The sequence below is a fragment of the Desmodus rotundus genome, chromosome 7 (assembly GCF_022682495.2).
Source record: "Desmodus rotundus isolate HL8 chromosome 7, HLdesRot8A.1, whole genome shotgun sequence".
NCBI lineage: Eukaryota > Metazoa > Chordata > Mammalia > Chiroptera > Phyllostomidae > Desmodus > Desmodus rotundus.
In genome coordinates this window covers 91,320,630-91,341,562 of record NC_071393.1, presented here as the reverse complement: position 1 = coordinate 91,341,562, position 20,933 = coordinate 91,320,630, and positions in this window count along the sequence as shown.

The window sequence follows — 20,933 nt, the reverse complement described above, 5'->3', positions numbered from 1 at the left end:
GAAAATGAGTAAGATAGTGAAGGAAAGAACGAGCATGTAAAGATTAATTCCTTTTATTATGATGCATTTTGTGTGTCCAACATCTCCAAGGAGCCCCTTCTTTCATGTTCAGAGTGAAGACATGCCACGGGAAACACTTAAATGCTGTGAATGGGCAGTGGCACTGGTATCTCAGAAAGTTTATAATTTCTCTCAGCTGTTTTTGGGTGTAGGTTTCCCATTTGGGAGGACTTTTCCTTGTCTCTCTGCCGGTGCCATGACTGGCTACAATATCCAAAGGCAAGAAGGGCTTTATCTTGGAAGCATCCTTATCCCAAAAAGGCTTCTCTGTATTTTGCTCATCGTGTTTTAGATACTGCAGTTGTGCAAGGCAGGACGCTGGCCTGGGAGATGCCAGGTTTTGATCCCAACTCTGCACCAACTCACTGTGGCCTTGAGCAAGTCTTTCAGCTCCCTAGCTCCCAGCATTCTGCTGTGTGCTCTAAAGAAGAGGTACTGTGTTTAAAGTCATGTGCTCCAATTACCAAAATACTTTCTTTCTACATTTTTATATTAAAAAGTGTATACTTTTATTTCTGAAAAAAATCAAAGATGGTGGGAGTAGTGGATAGGTTGTTTGGGGATTGTTTGTTTTTAGGCCCATTTTGAGGCAGAATTAAAGCTGGCAATTCTCTATTGCTACACATACCTACTTCTTAACCCCCGTCTGGAAACACCTGCACTAGATAAGAGACGGGAACTGTCATGTGTCCCTCAGTGATGGCTGCCTGCCAACTGAGCACCTCAGCCCCACCCCAAGCCCACTGGAAGGAAGGATTTGGAGGGCTTCACCTTGTCATTATTCATAAAGAAATCTAGATTCCCAAGTGCTTTGAAGAATTAGTACAAAGTGAAGTGATACGAAATGTTTAATGAACAGTCACAAGAATGGACATTTGAGGTCAAATAAGATGAGAAAACTGAGTTTCAGATAAACGTCTCCCCATTTTTCTTCCTCTTGCCTCTTGGTACCATAACCCTCATCACCTCCTATTGCATTGATCTTCTCCTCTTTCTTCTCTTTGGAATGGAAGCACCTTCCTTTGGGGTAGGGGCCATGTCTTACTCCTCTATATATCCCTAATAGTAGTACCTGACTTTGTACATTATAAACACTTATTAAACATTAATTAAATGAATGAATGGATGAGTGGATGATCTCTAAGACCATTTCAGCTTACACATTCTGATTTCTCTCCCAAAATATTGGCTAATTTATTTCAAAGTGCCTTTTCCCATTATTTCTCACATACTCTCCTGGACTTTGGGGACATAATTAAAGCATAATACATTAAAAAACAAAGCATGTCCTTCCTCCTTCCCTTCATTTCTTTGTTTAGTCTAAAACAGACACTGGGTTAAGTAGAAGTGAATAAGACAGACATAGTCCTTGCCTTCACAGACCTTACAGTCTAGTTGGGGAGGTGGATATGAAGTAGATCATCACAAAATAGAAAATTGGTTACAATTGTGAATAGTAGGAAAGCAGAGTGCAGAGGAGAAGGAAAATGCTGCCTAAGATGGAAAACGCTGCAAGTCCAGCTGCAATCTTTCTATTGGCATTCCAAGAGTTAAAGTAAGTTATGCCACAGACTGCCTAGAGTGTTTCTCCTCAGACCATCCCTACTTACATCCGTTTCTGCCAATCAGAATGTCCTACTTAGGTGAGCTTGCTCAGGTATTATTTCTTCTCAGTAACATAATCTTCTACCCTCTCCAACCGGTGCTGCCATCTTATTTTTATCCTAATGGATCACACTCCCCTCTCTATCTGACTCAGCATCATATTGCTTAACTCCTTCACTGGCTGCCTCTCTCCTTTCCCCCTTTCTGTTTTCTAGTATTGCTATTTTGTGCTTTTGTTGCTGGCCTTTCCACCACATACCCTGTCAGCTCATGGCGGAGGGGGCTGGGTAACAGATTATAGAGAAAAGAAGCCTGAGTTCAATTAACAGTTATGTGAACTTGGGGGAGTGGCCAAATGGCCAGTACTTGGGTGAGTAATTCCAAATCACCAGAGAGGTCAAATAAGATGAGGAAATAGTTTCAGAAAAATGTCCCTCCCATTGTTTTCATTCAATCTTGATTGGCTGAATAATAATAGGACTTATAATAGGTTGGGCACATTTATAAATGCTTTACACATATTAACTCATAAATTCCTCACACTATTTTCATGGGCTGAAGTAATCCTCATTCTCATCTCTATGCCCATTTTACATCAGAGAACACAGAAGCACAAGGAGATGCGGCGTATGCCCAAGGTTATAACAGCTCATGAACGTCAGAAGCCTGATGCAAACATTGGCATCTCACTGCACCACCATGCACTATGGTACCTCCCTGCTCCCAATTATACTTCTCATCTGTAAAATGAGACTAATAGTATGCACTGCATGGAATTATCATGAGAATTAAATAAGACAATGTATATAAAATTCCTAATGCTCTGCCTGACACTTAGTGAATGGTAAACAAATGTCAATTCTGACTTCCTCCTTTTAAAAAAAGTATATGCCGTCATTTTCCATTTTCTTCTTTTGTTAACATGTACCCACTGTGTTCTACTTATTCTTCATTCCATGTAGACATCAAAATGTAACATGCTTTTCCTTTGATAAATACTCTCTCTTCTATATTCACCCATTACTGTCTCCTAACTACCATTCCATCACCTTTATTAACAAAAATGATTAGTGTCAGTGTAAACACATGTGTAGTTCAACAGGGTAAACAGGACAAAATACTTATCCCAAAAATATTAGTTCCCTGCCCAGTCTGCCACATATTCGGTTTCTGCTCCTAAATGGCAGCTACGTTCAACTATGTTAGTCTTTTTTTCTAGTTTACTTTTATGTTTTAAAATAATATATACATGCTATATACCTTGATTTTTTAAAAACTTTATTGAAAAATAACCTTTCTCTTGACATCTTACATGGAGTGAGATTTCACAAAAAACCACCAACACCGCCCCCAGCCACACACACAACTGCCCCACACGTCCCTTTATTTTAATTATATCACAATTTTGAAAAAAGTAATGTTTGCTCTCTCTGTCATTATAAACGTTTATGTTTACAATAACAAATATATATGTATATATGTAGATCGATTGATAATGTGTGTATATATGTATATAACTTGTAGCTTTACCAAGTCATACACTATGATTACATTTGGTTCTCATTTATTTTTAATTTTTCTAGAATTAGTAACTGTCTTTAGCTGTCTGTGCCCCATCACTACATAATCCGACAGAAGTGAGATACCCTACTTTTGAGAAGGAAGCATCTACTCTGCCTAACCCCTGGCTTTCAGTCCAGCGCCTCTCCCCTCCCTTCTTGCCTCCCATCCCAGATCCAGAGCTTCTCCAAGGTAGTCATAGAATAAACCTCTGATTCATTTTTGTGGGGGAGGAGAGTGATAGATACTTGTCTGCCTGAGTTTAGGGAGAGATGAGGGATCCTTTAGATTAGTGGTTCTTACCTGGGGGGAATTTTACCCCTGAAGGGACATTTGGCAATGCCTGGAGACTTTTTTGATTGTCACAACTGGGGAGTGGTGCCCCTGGCATCTGGTGAGCAGAGGCCATGGATGCTACTAAACCCCGTACAGCGCAGGATAACCCCCAAACAAGGATTTCTCCTGCCCCAGATGTCAGGAGGGCCAAGGCTGAGGAATTGCTTTAGACAGAATTTCCAGCATTCATCCTGTTTGCACCCATGTGGTGTGTCCAGAAGAATCTGGTGTCTAATTCCTGAGCTTTTCAAGGCCCTAAGGCATGAATCAGCTGGCTTGTCGCTGGTCCCTCCCTGCAAAGGCACTTACCTTCTGATTGTTCCCATCCAGGAGCGCTCCACCTCTCAAACCACTGTTTTGCACTCTGGTCCTCTGCTGTCTCCTGTTCCATTTTCCTTGTTCCCATAGGCTTACACCTCTTTTATTTCTTTACTGTCTTTTTAGTTGTTTGGAGAGAAAGCCAAAATAAATATGTGTGTTCAATCTGTCCCATTTAACTGGAGTCTACAGTCTTCCTAAAACTCTTATGGAACTGTTTTCTCTCTTTCTTTTTACAGTCCAGTATCGTGAACGACAAGTGGCTCCACTGTTTATTATGCAAAGATTCTGGGAGCCACAGAGCCTCACGAATTGTCCTGTGAGGAGGGTGGGGGAGGGATGTTTTGTTCTCTGTGAATGTGTTTGCATTATCAATAGAAACAGCAATCAGAGGGCTCAACAGGTGAGAGTGCTTAGGCTCCAGTGCTGCAGGGGCCTTGATCATCTAGATGTTTCCAGCCCTCACTCATCCCTTGGCCACTCCAGCCTTATCTCTTTGTCTCTTGTACAAATAATGGTACTTATTAGACATGGCTCTCAAACTTAAAATTCCATTTATTTTCAAAGAAAGCATTATATTGCTATCAATGGAATAGTAAAATCTCTTGCCACAGTTAGAAGGTGGCCTTAATATGAAATACCACTAGTGGGAGTCTATGGGTGGGTGCTATTTAAATTCTAGGTAGAGACTACTGCCTATCAAAGGCTCTAAGCCTGTGGTTTGCTCTGTTAAAAAAAGAAAATCAGAAAGGGATTAAAGAGATGTTAAAGACATTTCAAACTGAAACTTTCTCCATCATACAATTTAAGAAAATACTGACAGAAAGTTGAAAAGCGGTTACTGTTTTTAGTATATAATTCAATGTTATTAAATGCTCCCAAATCCCAGGTTGGCGACATTAGACCTCTGCTCCTCTGCCTAGTCCAAACCTTCTCTTTGTTCCTCAGATGATGAGTTGAAGGATGAGGGGTAAATGTTCCTAATAGTGCCCCCAGCCTAGGTAACAGCACTGCTGGTACCCACTTTTAGGTCTTCAGACCTTCTAATCTGTATTTTCTCTCATGTATTCCTCCAATTTCCTAGTAAAGTACAAACATTAATGAGGCAGTGTTGAAAGAACTGAGTGACAAAATGCAAAATCAGAAAAAGTGAGTCCTGTTTCCCTTTCCCTCTTCCTGTCAAATAAGCAGTAACACACGAGGATTGTTAAGTGGACATGAATTTGTCCTGGCAGTTCTCTTTGTTCGCCTTCCTTTGGATCATTTTTTTGGCTAAGGCTTGTTTTTCTTTTGAAAATATGTTTTAGCTACTCTTTCACAACATTATCCACACTTTACAGAAGGAAGCTTATTAAAAGTTAAAAAGGAGCACAGAAAATAGCACTTAGGTTGCAGCTGAACAAAAGAATGCATATGGTAGAAAAACTGAGAATTCTGTCTTTATTAATTAAATGACAGTATTACAGGTTCTGTTTTCATACACATTTTTAACCAGACAGATTTAGAAATAGATATTGAACAGCCATGGTCCTGAAAATATAAATCATATTTTGACTTGGAGTTTCAAGAACAATAGATGAAGGGATGTATCAAACATAATTAATTCAGCTCACCAAAGCTACAGTAGAGATTCTCACAAAGAAGCAAAATCAAGGAATCCAAGTAATTCTCCCAAATTCCTGGGCTCTTTTATTTCTTTAGCCTTTATTCCTAGGTGCATTTCAAAGCCTACTTTCACTCCACAATTAGGCTGAATTTCACTAGCTAGGATGCCCCATTATATGGGATACTGGAGAGTCTAACAACTATTGAACACATTTTGTGTAAAGCAAGTGGGTGTTTTTTAATGAGGTGAGGTTCATCTAAAAATATTACCCCCTACATATTTTACTTGTCTCGTTTTATTTGCTAGTCACATCAACCCTAGTAGGTAAAGTATTGGTATGTTAGTCACAGTACTTATGCCTTCCCTTTTTATTTTAATACACGGAGCCCCCTCTGGCTGGGAGAGCAGGGCCATGCTGCTCTTTGCACAGAAGCGGCCCCTTACTGAGGTAAGGTGGTCCTTTGACCTGAGAAAGTCTCTCAGTCAATGGTCAGCAACCAATGACCTGCTGTGAAGGGCTTTATCCAACTGGGCTGATAATAATGAGCTAATCCAATTAGGTTATCTCCTTCCTCAAACTGGCATTCATAAAACAGACACACACAGAAGTGGACAGGCAATGCTAGAGAACTTATTTGGTCTGTAGAGAGTCTTGGAGAGATCTGTGGGCTTGATTCTGAAGTTTTCCACTTCTGGGCTAATCTGCTCATACTTTTCCAGTAACTCCCTTTGCTTGAAAGTGGTCCAAGGGTGTTCTGTTGCCTAACTAGCATAAGTAGGTATTAGTAGGCCTATATTATAGATGAGGATGCTGAGGCAATGAGGTCGTCTATAAAAATCACTTATACACTTGTTTCATTCAAGTTCAGTCCTGCCTTTGCCCCAACCCAGCACTCAGTTCACCATGCCATGCTACTTCCCTAGATTCGTCACTTAAGAGCCTCATACCCCAGGATCTCACACAAGTCCAGAAACATTCAGAAGGAGGGAAAGGAGATCTCTATCAGTAGTACCTTCAAAGTACAGCCCCTGCCCTTTTACCTCTTTTTGTTATCCCCTCAGTTCTGTCCTCACCTTATCTATCATCTTGCACTTGAAACAGGTAGACCTACCTGGACTCTTTGCTTCAACTTCTGCTTGCATCCAGCTCCTCTCCACACAGCAGCCAGAGTGCTTTTCTTAAAACATCAATTGATCATGCTTCAATATTGAATATACCTCTTAAGCTACTTGTCACCCGCTCCCCTTTCTAAATTCTGTTAGGTTTAGGAAGCAAAGAATGAAACACATTTTTTTTGAAGTATTGCATACAGGAAAGGGGGAGGTATATCCCTAGTAGAGATTTTGATAAATTCCTGGAGGACTATACGTGGGATCACATCATGTTAACTGATAAACCAGGGAGAAAGGAGACCCAAGTCAGAAAGGATGCGGGGAAGCTGGGGGCTCTTTGTGTGGAGCTCTAGAGTGGCTCTAGGATAGGAAGGGGCAGACCGGAATTCCCATTGAGGACAGAAGCCCCCAGGGGAAGCTGGTCCTAGCAAGTCCATGGGTAGTGCTTTCTTGAGCTACATGCTCAGCATGGTCCTTCATTTTTAAATATGGGAGTATGACTAAGGGCCACCAGACAGATGAGGCAATCCAACAGCAAGGAGGTGATATTCACAGCAAATCACCCAAGAGGTACAAGGAGAATCCAGGAAGAGATACCAGCTTTTAAAAAATTCTTTTCAGTATCCTCAGAGAGACTTAAAAACATATTTTACCTATAAAGTAAAAACAGGCTGTCAAAGTGAAAAAGAAGCAATCAAATAACAAGAAAGAATTCATGAACAGAAATAAAAATTCATGAACAGAAATATATATATATATATATATATATATATATATACCAACAAATTTATTTAAAGAGCTACTATGAAACATTGAGGAGTTTCTCTAAACATGAATCAAAAAAGATAAAGATAGAAGAAAGAAGGGGAAAGTATATGAGACAGAAAATCACTTAAGATGGATCAACATCCATCAAAAGAAAGAACAGAGAAATGGAGGAGGAATAATAAAAGAATAATAGGCAAATCTTTCTAGTACTAGGGAGATTCAGGTCTTCAGAATGAAAGGCTTCACTGAGTGTCAGAAAGAATAAAAGAGAACCACACTTAGATTCATTCATATGCAATTTCAGGACATCAAGATTAAAATGGAGTTCCAAAAAAAGGGTAAAGACTTTCAAATACACATATAAACACACAATATACACAGGAGGATGATAGGTGGGTGGTAGGTGGGTGGGTGGGCCATTGGATAGGTGGATGAATAGATGCATAAAGAAGTAGATATAAGATCTTTGATACTTTCAAATGGAAATATGAATACAGACACACATATGTCTGTGTATGTTTGTTACTCACCAACGAACAGGAATCAGATTAGCATCAGACTTAACAACATTCAGTAGTAAACACAATAGAATCATGTCTTCAAAATGGTGACTTCAGTGTTGTACATATCATGTTTATCTGACCCTCTCAACACCCTATGAGAAAGTCTACTAGATATAAAAGGTACCCCTCCCCATAAAAAAAACAAAAAACAAGGTAACCTGTGTATCTAATCACAGTGACTCAAGAAAATGACACCAGAGGCATTCTTTCTGCTCCTGGCACATATTTATAATAGACCCAGTCGAAGTTAAAAGGTGAAATTAAAAAGTCAGAGGTGGATCAGAAAATTCGTTATACATTTTTGTGAACTAGAAACAGAAGAGAAATTCAAAGTGATTATCAGAGAGCGGAGCTGAGAGTAAAACTGCTGCCTGCGAAGATGCGGACGGAAACGAAGCCCCTTCTTGAAGACTGGGGCTGGGGTAGAGCTGCCCTATTCATGAGAAGTTTCCCAAAATGCTATTGACCACAGCTGGGGATTTTTGCCTTAAACATGGCACAAGTTACTGAGGCAAGATGACCTAGATACTGTTCACAAGTAGGGTCTGACCCTTGCTCCTCCTTGTCTTCATGCCTGGATCTGCAGTAATGTGAAGTTCACTTTGGGAATGGAGTCCTGAAATGTCATAATGAGACCTGGGTCCACACTGAGGACTCAGGGATCCAAGAAGGATCCTAGCAAAGGCTAGATAGAAAGGGATATGTCCAGGGGGAGAAAGAGGAAGTAAAAAAAATAGACCAAAAATTCCCCATTCAAACTGAGCCTACAGACTTAAAGTTAAAAACCAACAAAGAAATCTAAAAAAGTTAATAAGATCAGTAGTCAATCATCAAAATATGACTTAATAGGTAAAATTAATCCTATAATCTGCCAAGACTTAAAAAAAAGAATGTTTAGAATACCCAAAGACAAAGCAGAAATTTTAAAAATAATATAATCCTGAGATAAAAGTAGTATTAAAATAAAAAACTTATAAATTTTAGGTGGGACAACGTTTAATGAAGAATTAATCAAGGATACTAAGATGAAAATATTTTCAACTTCACTAGTTATCAGGGATTTCAAATTAAAACAATTGGATACTATATCACATCCATAAGGTTGGCAAAAATTTCAGTCTTAAAATACCAAGTGTGGGTAAAGATGTGAATATAAATGGGAAATCTCGAGTACTGCTAGAGTATAAATTGGCACCATCTCATTATTAAATATTTAGCAAGGTCTAGTAAAGATGAAAATGCATATACCAAACATCCCAGCTATTTCGCTACTTAGTACCCTAGAGGGAATTTCATACATGTGCACAAGGGGATATTTATAAGGAGGCCTATTATAGCATTGTTTTTAATAACTAAAAATTGAAAACAACTTTAATACACATCCACATAAGGGAAAAATTTAAATATAGCTGTATATACTGTTGAATGCTTTATACTACCTAAAAAAGAATGAATTGCAGTTACCCATGTATCAACATGAATAAATCTCAAAGACTAAATATGCAATATGATACTATTTATATAAATTTGGAAAAATGCACAAACCAATTCTCTATATTTTAAGATGTATATTTGTAAACTCTACAATTATGGAAGTGAGTGAAAAACACCAAATTCAGAATGGCAGCTTCCTCTGGGGAAGATGAAAGGAGAATGTGATTAGAGAAAGCTACACAAAAATTTTTAATGATATCTATAGTTTAAAAAGATAGTATAAAAATTTTTAAACATATAAAAAAGCAGAAAAAATAGTAAAGCACACTCCCATGTACCTAACAACCAGCTTCAATAGTTATCAATTAATTATGAAACACTTTGCCAACCTTATTTCCTTCATTTTCCCTCCATGCACACTTATTTTTCTGTAGCTTTTAAAGCAAATATCAGACATCATGCTATTTTGCACATAAATAATTCAATAAGCATCTGTAATACATGAGGATATTTTAAAAACATAATTAATATTATACCATTATCATAATTATCAAAATTACCAATACTTTCTGGAGTACAATGAGTAATGTCCACCTTAAAGATCCCTGAAACCTGTGAATATTTTACCTTATATGGTGAAAGGGCCCGTGCAGGTATGATTAAATTAAGCCTCTTGAATTGGGGAGAATATCCTGAGCTATTCAGGTGGGCCCGGTATTATCACTAGGGTACTTATAAGATGGAGCCAGAAGTGTCAGAGGAGGTGATATGAGGAGAGCCTACACTGCTGGCTTTGAAGATGGAGAAGGAGGCCACGAGCCAAGGAAAGTGGGCAGCCTCTAGAAGCTGGAAAATTCAAGGAAATAGTCTCCTAAATCTTCTCAAGGGAACACAGTGCTGCTGACACCTTGATTTTATTTAGCTCAGTGGGAGCCTTTTAGGATTTCTGACCTCCAGAAACGTAAAATCATGAATTTGTGTTGTTTTAAAATACTAAATTTATGGTAATTTGTTATAGCAGAAATAGGAAATGAATGTAGTTCCTTAATATTATCTAACAAATAATAGTTAAATTTTCCCAGTTGTCTCAGAGTGTCTCATTATAGTACCTGTATCTGGTACTTCAATAGAAGAACTAATGTAAATATCAGAGTAGATATTGGATATCTACTAATGTAGATACCAAGATTTCTTATTTTGTGACTTTGGCACTTCATTTACCCTCAATGCTGTTTCTTTTTGTTTTTGTTTTATTTGTTTTATTTTTAAATTTTATTTATTTATTCTTAGATAGGGGGAAGAAAGGGAGACAGGGAGAGAAACATTGATGTGCAAGAGATGCAGCAATTGGTTGCCTCTCTCACGCCCCCAACTAAGGACCTGGCCCACAATCCAGGCATATGCCCTGACTGGGATTTGAACCAGCAACCTTTCGATTCACAAGCGGGCAATCAATCAACTGAGCCACACCATCCAGGGCCTGTTGTTTTGTTTTTAATCTGTGTAATGGGGAGTTTTCAAATAGCATCCCTATCACAGGAAATAAATTAGCAAATGTAAACACACTTTTAAAATGTTAAAATATTTCCAACTATAGATAATTGGTTTATAATCCCAATTAGTCAAATAAAATTTATTGAGATAATTTATAATTTACAATGTGCAGGATACTTCAAAACAGAGGCAGTACTCCAATATGAAAGGACTTAATTCCTGACCAAAGGAAGCTTACCATCTAGTTGTGAAAAGCACCTTAATGTTAAGGGAGGCAATATGAAATAGTGGGCATGAGATACAGTATGTGGCAGAACAGCTGCAATTGATAAAAGCTACAGGAAATGTCAAGAGGAAGGAAGACCACCCCTACCAGGTTTATGGCTTATAACTGCAGAGACTGGCTGAATCCAACGTGGTGACTAATTTCACCTAATAGTATCTGCTCACTTCATTATACACCTACTGTACTACATTAGGATGCTAAAAGACACACTCTGCCCTGCCAGGATCTGAGACAGAAAGCCTGTATAAGGACACAGAAATGGTCAACAGAGCTCCTCTGAGGAATCACCCCATTCAAGGGAAGATCCTGAATATTCCTTTCCCTTATTGAATACTCTACCCTCCAATTAAATGAACCTCAATAAAGGCAGCAAATTTTGCTAAAGAGGGGCTGCTCTGTTTGTAGAGTAGCCCATTCTCTGTCTCACTAATAATCTCACTTCCCCTTTGAACTATATGCTGGCTGTTTTTGAATTCTTTCCTGCTCAAAGCCAAGAACCCATAATGTGTCACTGACCCCCAGATCCCAGGACCCCCAGAATGCCTGTATGAGACACATCAAGATCTGAGAGTCAAACAGACCTGCACCCAAACCAAGTCTGAATCCAGTTTGGCCAATTACAGGCCAGGTACTCCTGGCAAAGTTGTTTAAGCTCCAAGAGCTCTTGTGCTCTTCAGAGAGTTAATAGGATGATTAGAGTAGTTCAGCCCTGTAAAGCTATGGGCAGGTGAAGTATGCTCCAGGTAAGCTGGTTTCCTTTCCAGGTGTTTCATCAGCAAAGCAAGTATTACTCAGTTCAGATTCATGACTCAGCAGGATGACTCAGCAAGATGAAACTATCTAAAGGATATACAAGCCCAGGTGTTGCCAGTTCAGAAAAGGTGAGACCATTGTCAGGTAGAAGTCAGTAGCTTAAGAGTAGGATTTGACCCAAACTTTGCCAAATGTAGACTATGTGGGTGGGGAGAAAGCAGGGAGGGAGTCATTCCAGGCCAGAGAAGACAAGGACAGGGAGGCAGGCTCACATTAGGAGTCAGACAGCAAGGAGACAGTGTCAATGGCGGGGGAGATTTACAAAGGGCAGTAGCAGAAGAAAAGATGGGGACCAAAGTTTGCAGCCAGATCATAGGAAGTTCTTGATGGTATAACCATCCTTCCTTCATTAGTTAAGTGTTAGCACCTACAATGTGCCACATGAATCCTTCCCTTTCCCTCTGCTGCTGCTTCTGCAAAGAACCTTGAGGCCTGGTTTGTCTTATCTTTTGAAATTCTGTAGCTTAAAAAATAAATAAACCTAGTACAAGCAAAATTAATAAATCTCAGACAATGGCATTGTGACAGAGAGCAGAGCACACTGAGTCTGTTGCCAGGAGCCATTTCACAATTCCTGCTCTGAACCTTTCATTAATCCCCACTGTTTCCATTTAATTTGGAGACCTGCACAGAATGTCCTACACAGAGCTGCTTGTTATCCTATTCACCTTCATCTCCAAGTTCCGGTGTGACCCTTACATCAGCATATATTACCCAGTCCCATATCCTTCACGGTTTTCCATTTGAGGGAACCAACTGCGAGTGAAGCCATTCCTAGTCATGTGCCCCAAGGAGTTGGGTGGGCCAACATAGGAAGGGGGAATTGTTTCAGTGTTAAATGCTGGTTCCTTCGCACTTGCTAGCTATAAGCTGGGGGGCTGGGTAGGAAGTAGTGCTATAGTGTAGCAAACAGAAATCCCCTGCATTTCAAACAGAATGGCATTCAATACAGGAAATTGACTTATCAGATCCTTGGGAGGGCTGCAGGAATGGTCTTTAGGCTGAGACCACTCACCCAGTGGCTCCCAGAGCCCTGTAGAATTGACCCGCTAGGGGAGCTGAGGACCACTCCAGGGTCACCAATATTCCTGGGACAGAAAGTTACTGTTGCCACCACCGTCCAATTCTTTTAATGACTCTCAGCTCCACACCTCACCAGGGTGTGATGCTGGGAATTCTCTGATCCTTAATTTCCTTTTCTGGAAGATGGGTGTAAAAATTCAATGAGGAAGGTGGTAAATAGAAAAGGAGATAAATATTGGAGGAATGCAGCCCCACTGGTTTGAACTCTCAGTGAATTTTGGTTCCCTTCCTGTTCCTTCTGTAACAACTTAGTGCCCGAGAGAAATACGCAGGTGAGTATGGAAGTGAAGTTTAGTTTTAAGTTTCTGGATACTGATTGTGGGAGAATCATCTAGGACAATGTCTGGGACAATGTCAGAGAGTTAAACCTTTAATAGAAGGGTTAACACTAAGTTCATGAGAAAGTAGTCACTGTGCTCAATTTAGTTTAAAAACAAAAGGTAAAATCACCAAGTGGATGATAGTCTGTTCTACCATCCACAAGGAAAGAGGGGTTTCATATGGACACTGCCTTGTGGCCCTTTGCCCCTTATCAGCTCCATCCCTCCTCTCATTCCTTCTCTCAACGTCCCCTTCCTAAAGAACTTCTCCAGTAGAGCCCAGAGGAGGCAGCCAAGCAGCGGTAGTCACCAGCAATGTCCAAGTCTCTATTATAATGGTGTCTGCCTGCTCGTTTCTTGACACAGAGTCTTGATCCCATCAAACCTTTGCTAACCTTTTTGCTCTGTTAATATTTCCTGGGAACTTCCCCTAGACAGTAAATGCACTGGGGTCACTCAGACGGAGAGGGGGGCGGGTGTGTTAACGTGTGCTATAATGCAGTGCAATGAGTGCATAAAGAGGGTCAAGGTGGAAGGAGGGTGGAAAGAAGAGGAGCCCTGAATCTTCCAGGGGAGGCTGGGAGTGCTTTCCAAGAGGGGCTTGCCTTAGTCACCCTCTCAGCAGCATCCCACAGTCCACCACTTCTTCCTCTTTGGATCCTCACCCTCTTGTCTTAGGCGTCATTACTCTCCCCTTGCTCACTGCTGCTTCCTATTCAGTCTTCTTGGCCCATCTCTTCCTCTTCTGCCCAAGCTCTAAATGTTGAGGCTATTTGAGATCCTCTACTGGAGTCTCTTCCTTCTTTCCCTACAGTTTGTCATTATGTGATTGAATATTTTTCCCATGGGTTTAAATGTCCACTAGGTGCTGATGACACCCACATCTTTTCTCTAAACTCACACATTCAACCTCCCACTGAACATCTCCCCTTGGACATCTCAAGAACAGCTGGAACATAACACGTCCCAAACAGAATTCTCGATTCCAACTTGTCCGCAGCCCAGTTTCCTCCATCTCATTAGTAGACGTTGCCCTTTGTCTCCCTGAACATTTTCTTTCGTTCCTCTCACATCCAACCCATCAGCTTGCTGATGTTCAACTTCCAACATTTATCTCTAATCTCTAAGTTGAGGTCCACCATCATTTCTGGCCTTCACTATGCAATAGCTTTTTATAGTCATACTGCCTGCACTTCTGTCCCTTCCAATCCATTCACACAGAGTGATACTTGTGGTCTGTTAATGATGAGAACTGTGCCACACCAGTTATTTGCTTAAATTTGCTTATAGCTTCCCATTGCTTTTGAGGTAAAATCCAAATTTCTTCCCTTCTATGTAAGGCCCTGAATAATGTGGCCTGTGTCCATCTCCCTAGAGTCATCTCCTGCCATAAAACTAGGTGGTGTCAGAGAAGTTGCTTTATGCCAAAAGTTCCTGACTGCCCCCCCACCAACCCCCAGCCAAACAGTGATGCCATCAGCACACCCAGACCAGGCAGACTCAGTGGACACAAGAGCAGGATCCCCAGTGACCAAGCAGGATATGTCCTTTTGTGGGAGTTCAGGCAACCCAGAGGACAGGTGCCCCACCTCCTGTACCCTGGTACTATGGAAGGAAGAAGTGGGGGGGTCAGCTTGAAAGGATAGAAAAGTACAGATAGGGAGTTTAAACTTTGAATTGATTTAACATTTATCAAAGGAGAAACTGTTTTGTGTCAGAGTCACTTAAGTAGAAATGTTAAGTTTTTCTTCCTTTTTTTTTTTTTTTTAACTCCAGCACTTGGAATGGGGGCAAGGTAAAAACAATTATAGTAACTCTTAAAAATTCTGTAATTTGAACATAACTTATTTGTGGGCTTATATTTTATACCCATTACAGGTAAAAATATAACTATAGACATGATGTAAATTAGAAACAATAACAGATGTAAACAATAGTCATCCCTGGGAAGTGAGAGTAACTATTTTAACTTTTTTTGAATGTTTTTCTCATTTCCAATTTTTCTACAATGGTCACATATGACTTAGAATTAGAATAACACAATTCACATTTTTTGAGAGTTCAAGCCTCTCTTCATCTGTGAAGACTTCCCTGAATCCAAAGCAAGACCTAAGAGCACCTTTCCTGTCCTCCCATTACCCACAGCTCCCTTGGCTCACTTTTCTCCCTGTATTGTGATTATCTGCCTTCTTCATGAGGTTGTGAGCTCTTCAGAACAGGGGCTGTATCTTTTCATGTCTCTTGGGATGGCACTGTATATTTTCAGTGCCATCCCAAGACACACCACCACTGGTCATTTAATAAGTATTTATTGGATGAAAGATTAAGAATTCATCATGAGACTTTGGCTTCAGACATTTTAGTTTTAGGAGACTTTTTCTCAATTGCTGATTTCTAGGAAGACCCTTTCTCAGCTATTAACACTCAGTATGGATGAACTGAACAGGGCCTAGAAAAACAAGGCAGCAGACAGTAAATTGGCCTTGTCAGGAGCAAACAGAGACAGGTTCATGGGCCAGCACTCCACTGTGCAGAACGAGGCGGCACGGAGTGTAGCATGGCTAGGGCTGGGGAGGTGACCAAGGTACTCACCTAGGGTGCAGAATCTCAGGGGGCTCAAAAAACTCAGCGATCAAGGTAAATCTTTAGAGCACTATTTTAAAAATCAAAATTTATGCAAAAATCCAGATGAACAAATTATCAAAATTGTTTAATAAAGATAAGATTAGGATTATTTATTTCTCCTTTTTGCCTCAGGTTCCAATGTGGCTATTGATCTTGTCTTTACTTAAAAGTTTGGTGTTTTGTTTATCCTGGATTGTTTTGGGGTTGTTTTTTTTTTGCATTAGTTTAAATTTTTTTTTAATTTCATGAAAATATTCATCTTGATGATGAGGTATTTAATACCACCTTAAGTTTCGCACTGAGGTGAGGTGTCTCTCTTCTGCTCCTACTGAAGGCCTTGGCTGATTGCCAGTGGTGGGGAGTATGTGAACAAGTCCACACTCTGGGGCAGGGAAAGGGATCTTGCCTGGCCTAACATCAAGTGTCTCAGTCTACCGGGCTGCCATAACAAAATACCACCAACTAGGGGTCTTACAGAACAGGCATTTATTTCTCACAGTTCTGGAGGTTGGAAGTTCTGGATGAGAGTGCCAACATGGCCTGGTTCTTGGTGAGGGCCCTGCTGATGGCCAGCTACTCCTTGTGTCCTCCCATGATGGAGCCAGAGAGAGAGCAAGCTCTCATCTTATAGAGGAACTAAGCCCATGAGAGGGGCAGACACCCTCACGACCTCATATAACTTGAATATAACTTGGGAGATGGTGTCCCAAAGGCACCATCTCCAAATAGAATCGCTTTGGGGACTAGGGTGTAACATAGGAACATTCAGTCCATAACACAAGGGGTAAGCATTGCTTCTGATAATAGTGTACATAACAACAACAGGGATATTAATAACAGTAATAGGCTCTTCCTTAAAGTTTGTCTCAGCTTCACTTTCATTGTCTCACCTGATCTTCACAAAAAGTCTGTGAGGAAGGGTGAGCAGGCATTATTAGCCTATTTTTACAGAATGAGGGAACTGAGCAAAAGCAAGTTGTGAGTTGAAAATAGGGGTAATATGTGAACCCAGGGCTTCTGGTTCCAAAGGAATGTTCTTTGTACCACTACAGCGTGCTCTCTCCCCCTCCCTCGACCTGGGAAGCACATTTTTTTTAATCATATACTTTAACCTCCATTATGTCCCTTATGATTATAACAACACCTCTGTAGGGTAAACAGGACAGGGATTCTTATTCACATTTTACAAATGTGGAAGCTCAGTCCAAAAAGCATTGTATTGGCTCAAAACACAGAACACCAAAGTTCAGATTTCAACCCCCAATTCTCTGACCACACCTCCTTCTTAGCAGAGAAGGACTCATGGCCCCACCCTGTCCCATCATGTGGGGTAGGGGTAGGGTCCTGCTGCTTGCTGGACCTGGGCCACCGCAATGGCAGAGGGTTATGCAAACCTGCCAAGGCTCTGTGGGACAGGCTCCTGGGGGTGACTGGATGTGAGCAAGCCACCCCCCTGGCTTTTCTGCAGCTTTTTCTGGAGGCCCCTGCCAGTGCTTCTGATGGTCACAGTCCTCCTGTGGGTGATAGCAGGTCCCAGGCCCACAGTATGCAGATGGTCCCCAGGGCAGGCTGCAGGGGAGTCAAGCCCAGGTTCCTCATTACATCAACACTGATCAACTGTAGCAGGAAGGGGGCTTTCAAGGTCTTCCATAAACCATATTTCCTCAAAACTAGAGGTAGCATGTGGGCCCAGAACCTCATCAGGGACTGTAAAAATGCCAGCACGTGGAAAATAGATCACACATATTGAAATTAAATTTTGGTGGTAGGAGCAAAATATTAGGAAGAAAAAGTTGATCCCAGCCAAAGTCACTGAATCAAGAATAAAATGAAACCCCTATTGGAAGAATTCACTGGGGGCCTCATACAGGATCCAGCCCTTTGAAACCGTGGGAATCAATCACGGAAGTCCTTCATCTCCTTGGTGAGGTAATGACGAGTCTGAGAAACAAGGATGTCAGGTAAATGTGTTTCTGACTCCAAATAAAGAATTAATAAGTGTCAAAAGGTTCAGTGGCTATAACATTAAATATGAATGATTGAGCACAAAAATGTCAGAGGCTGGCAATGTGTTGGAAGCTGCCAATGAGAGGAGAACCCAAGGGAGTCTTTATCTTCCACAGAAAGCGTCTATCATGGGAGAATCTAGAGTGGGACCTTGTTAATCTGAAAACACCAGGTATCTCTCTTCCTTCTTCACCTTCCTTGCCCTCCTCTTCCTCCTCTTCCTCTTTCTTTAATTTCCTTTTTTCCTCTATATCATTTTCTTTCTCCTTTCTTCTTTGTTCCTCTTGTTTCCTTTCTCTCTCCCTTCCTTCTCCTTCAATGTTCTCTTTTACTATTACTGCTTTTTCTACTTCCTTTCCCCCTACTGCTTCCAGAAAGATTTTTCTGCTCCTATATGCTTTTGACTGTGTGATCTGGGGCCGCCTGGAAAACTCAGAAGTCTTCTTGGATATGGAAAGACTACAACACCTTTTTGGCACCAGAGAGGAGGGCACATGTGTGGCTTGTAAGTTTTCCAAACTGGAATGTTATGCAGCCGTTAAAAATGATGGCCCCGAAAACTAGAAATGGCATGAAAACAGCTTATTCACTACATTAAAAGTTCAGGATGCAAAATTTTATGTGCAGCATGATTACAATTGTGTTTAAAATCCAGCCAAAATGCATGTGTAGGAAAAACCTGGAAGGAAATACTCCAAAATGTTAACAGTTATTTTCACTAAGTGGGGAGAATTTGGGGGGTTGTTCTCCATTTTTCACCCTTTCAAGTTTTATTTAGTAAGTATATATTGCCTTTCCAATGAAAAAGTAAGCAGTAAAATGGTCTTGCCAGAATCTTGCTGTCAGGGCACAGCCATTCTGAAGCTTGAGGTCACACCCTGCAATGGGCAGGACTTGGTGCGAGCTGAGTGAGAGCCTGCTACCTACAAAACTTTGCCCCAAGCTCCTCACATTGTGTGAATCATGCACCCCCCTTGGCTCCTGTCTAAAGGTTGCTTCCCATACCTTGTTACTTATAGCCCTAAGAGGGAGGAGATATTACCATCCCCATTATACAGATAAGGAAACTGAGACTTTGAAATGCCATGTAATTCATTCAGCATCACATAGAAAAACTCAATCATAAAATGTTTTAATTTAGTTTGGTCTGAATTCTCCATTACCCTAAGTGATCTCCAAGGAGTTCAAGGTTCCCAAAGAACCAGAGGAGGAGGAAGGCTGTTTAAGATTATAGACACCAGGAAAATTTTGTTTGGGAATGGAAGTAGCTCAGGCTGCAGAGCTACATGCCCCCGAGGACTGAATGATATTGGTTATCACTATTGGCTTCTGTGAATTCTTTTCCCTTGACATCTCAGTTCAAAACATTTCCATTTACAACCAAACTATTGATAGCTAAGGACATGAGAGTTCCACATTCAGTGCACATTACTATGCACTACAAAAAGTAGAGTTTTAAAATAGTTTTCAGTCAATGTCATTAATTACTTTTACTTACTATCAAGACAACTTTATAATATTTCAGGAAGGAAAATAGGATTTAATAATCTGATCATCCAATTATGTTAACTATTTACACTTTTCATTTGTCTCTAAAACTTCTTATACACGCGTGTTTACATAGTTGCAATCATACTTTTATACAATTTTTATCCCTGAGGTTTTTTCCATTTGCTATACTTGGTTTTTTTCATCATCTTCAGTACATACCTAATGTTTTTGAAACGAATATGCCACAATTATATGAATTCCCCTATGTTGGGCATTCAGGATTTTTATCATTACCAATAATGATGCTATAAATATGTTTTACATATCACTTAATTTTTCTTATCTCAATTATTACCTTAGGACAAATTCCCTGGAGTCAAATTATTGCTACAAAATATGTAAAAATAGTAATGACTCTAAATATGTGCTGCTGAATTATAATCCAAAAGCATAGGCTAATATACAGTACCCAGATCTTAGTGGGTACTCAATAAATGTTTAATGAATGCATTAATAAATGCCATCAGCAACATATGTAAATCTTCTTTTGAATATATAAACTGTTTAAGAAAAAGAGATTTGGCCTTAATTTATTAAATGCATGCATTCTAGACACATTGACTAAAAACAGAATTTCTGAGAATCAAATATTCTTTTCTTCCTTTATTGTATTTGTTCTAACTGCAGATTTCTAAGACAGAAAGGATCTTCAGGAGACTAACCTGGAGACCTTTGCTAGGGAAAGGGTGAGAATAAGTGCCGTCACTGTGACCACTGGAGCCTGGGTCCAGGGTGGAAACCATTGGGATTTCCAGGACCCCTCAACTCACTGAACTTTTCCATTTGCCCATTGGCTTCCCAGGTCTTTGCACATTTTCCCTAACCCTCGGCATCTCTGAGTTAAAGCTTCAGTGTTTCCATTTCTCCTCTGCTCATTCCAGACTTGAGCAGAGTCCTAGAGAGCAGATCCACCACCAATAACCCAAACGAAGGCATGCGGCAACCGGAACTCAAAATCTAAGTCCCAATACCAAGTGTAAACTCGGGAGAAGCAGGAGGGAGTCTCTGAATAAACAAACTCATATTACAACTCCAAAGAGGAAAGCCAACAAGAACAGAAAAGATACCAACAATGGCAGAATCTCCCTAAAAGCAACAGAAATCATCTCATACTAGCTCCTTTGATAGATAGTATAGGAAAAAAAAACTACGAATAGGAGCTTGTAGGAATGTAACAGGGTGCAGCTGGGGGGGAGGTGGGCAAATAGGGATTCGTGGTAGGGTCCAGAACTCAGGGTGTTCAGGAAATATTAGAGAAATATATATATATATATATATGATGTCTTCACCGCCACCAGTCTGAGATGGGGGATGGGACACATAGAGCAGGGCCATTGAGAGCTGTTTTGTACAGCAACAGCTTTGTAGCTAACCTCTGGCACAGTCATTTA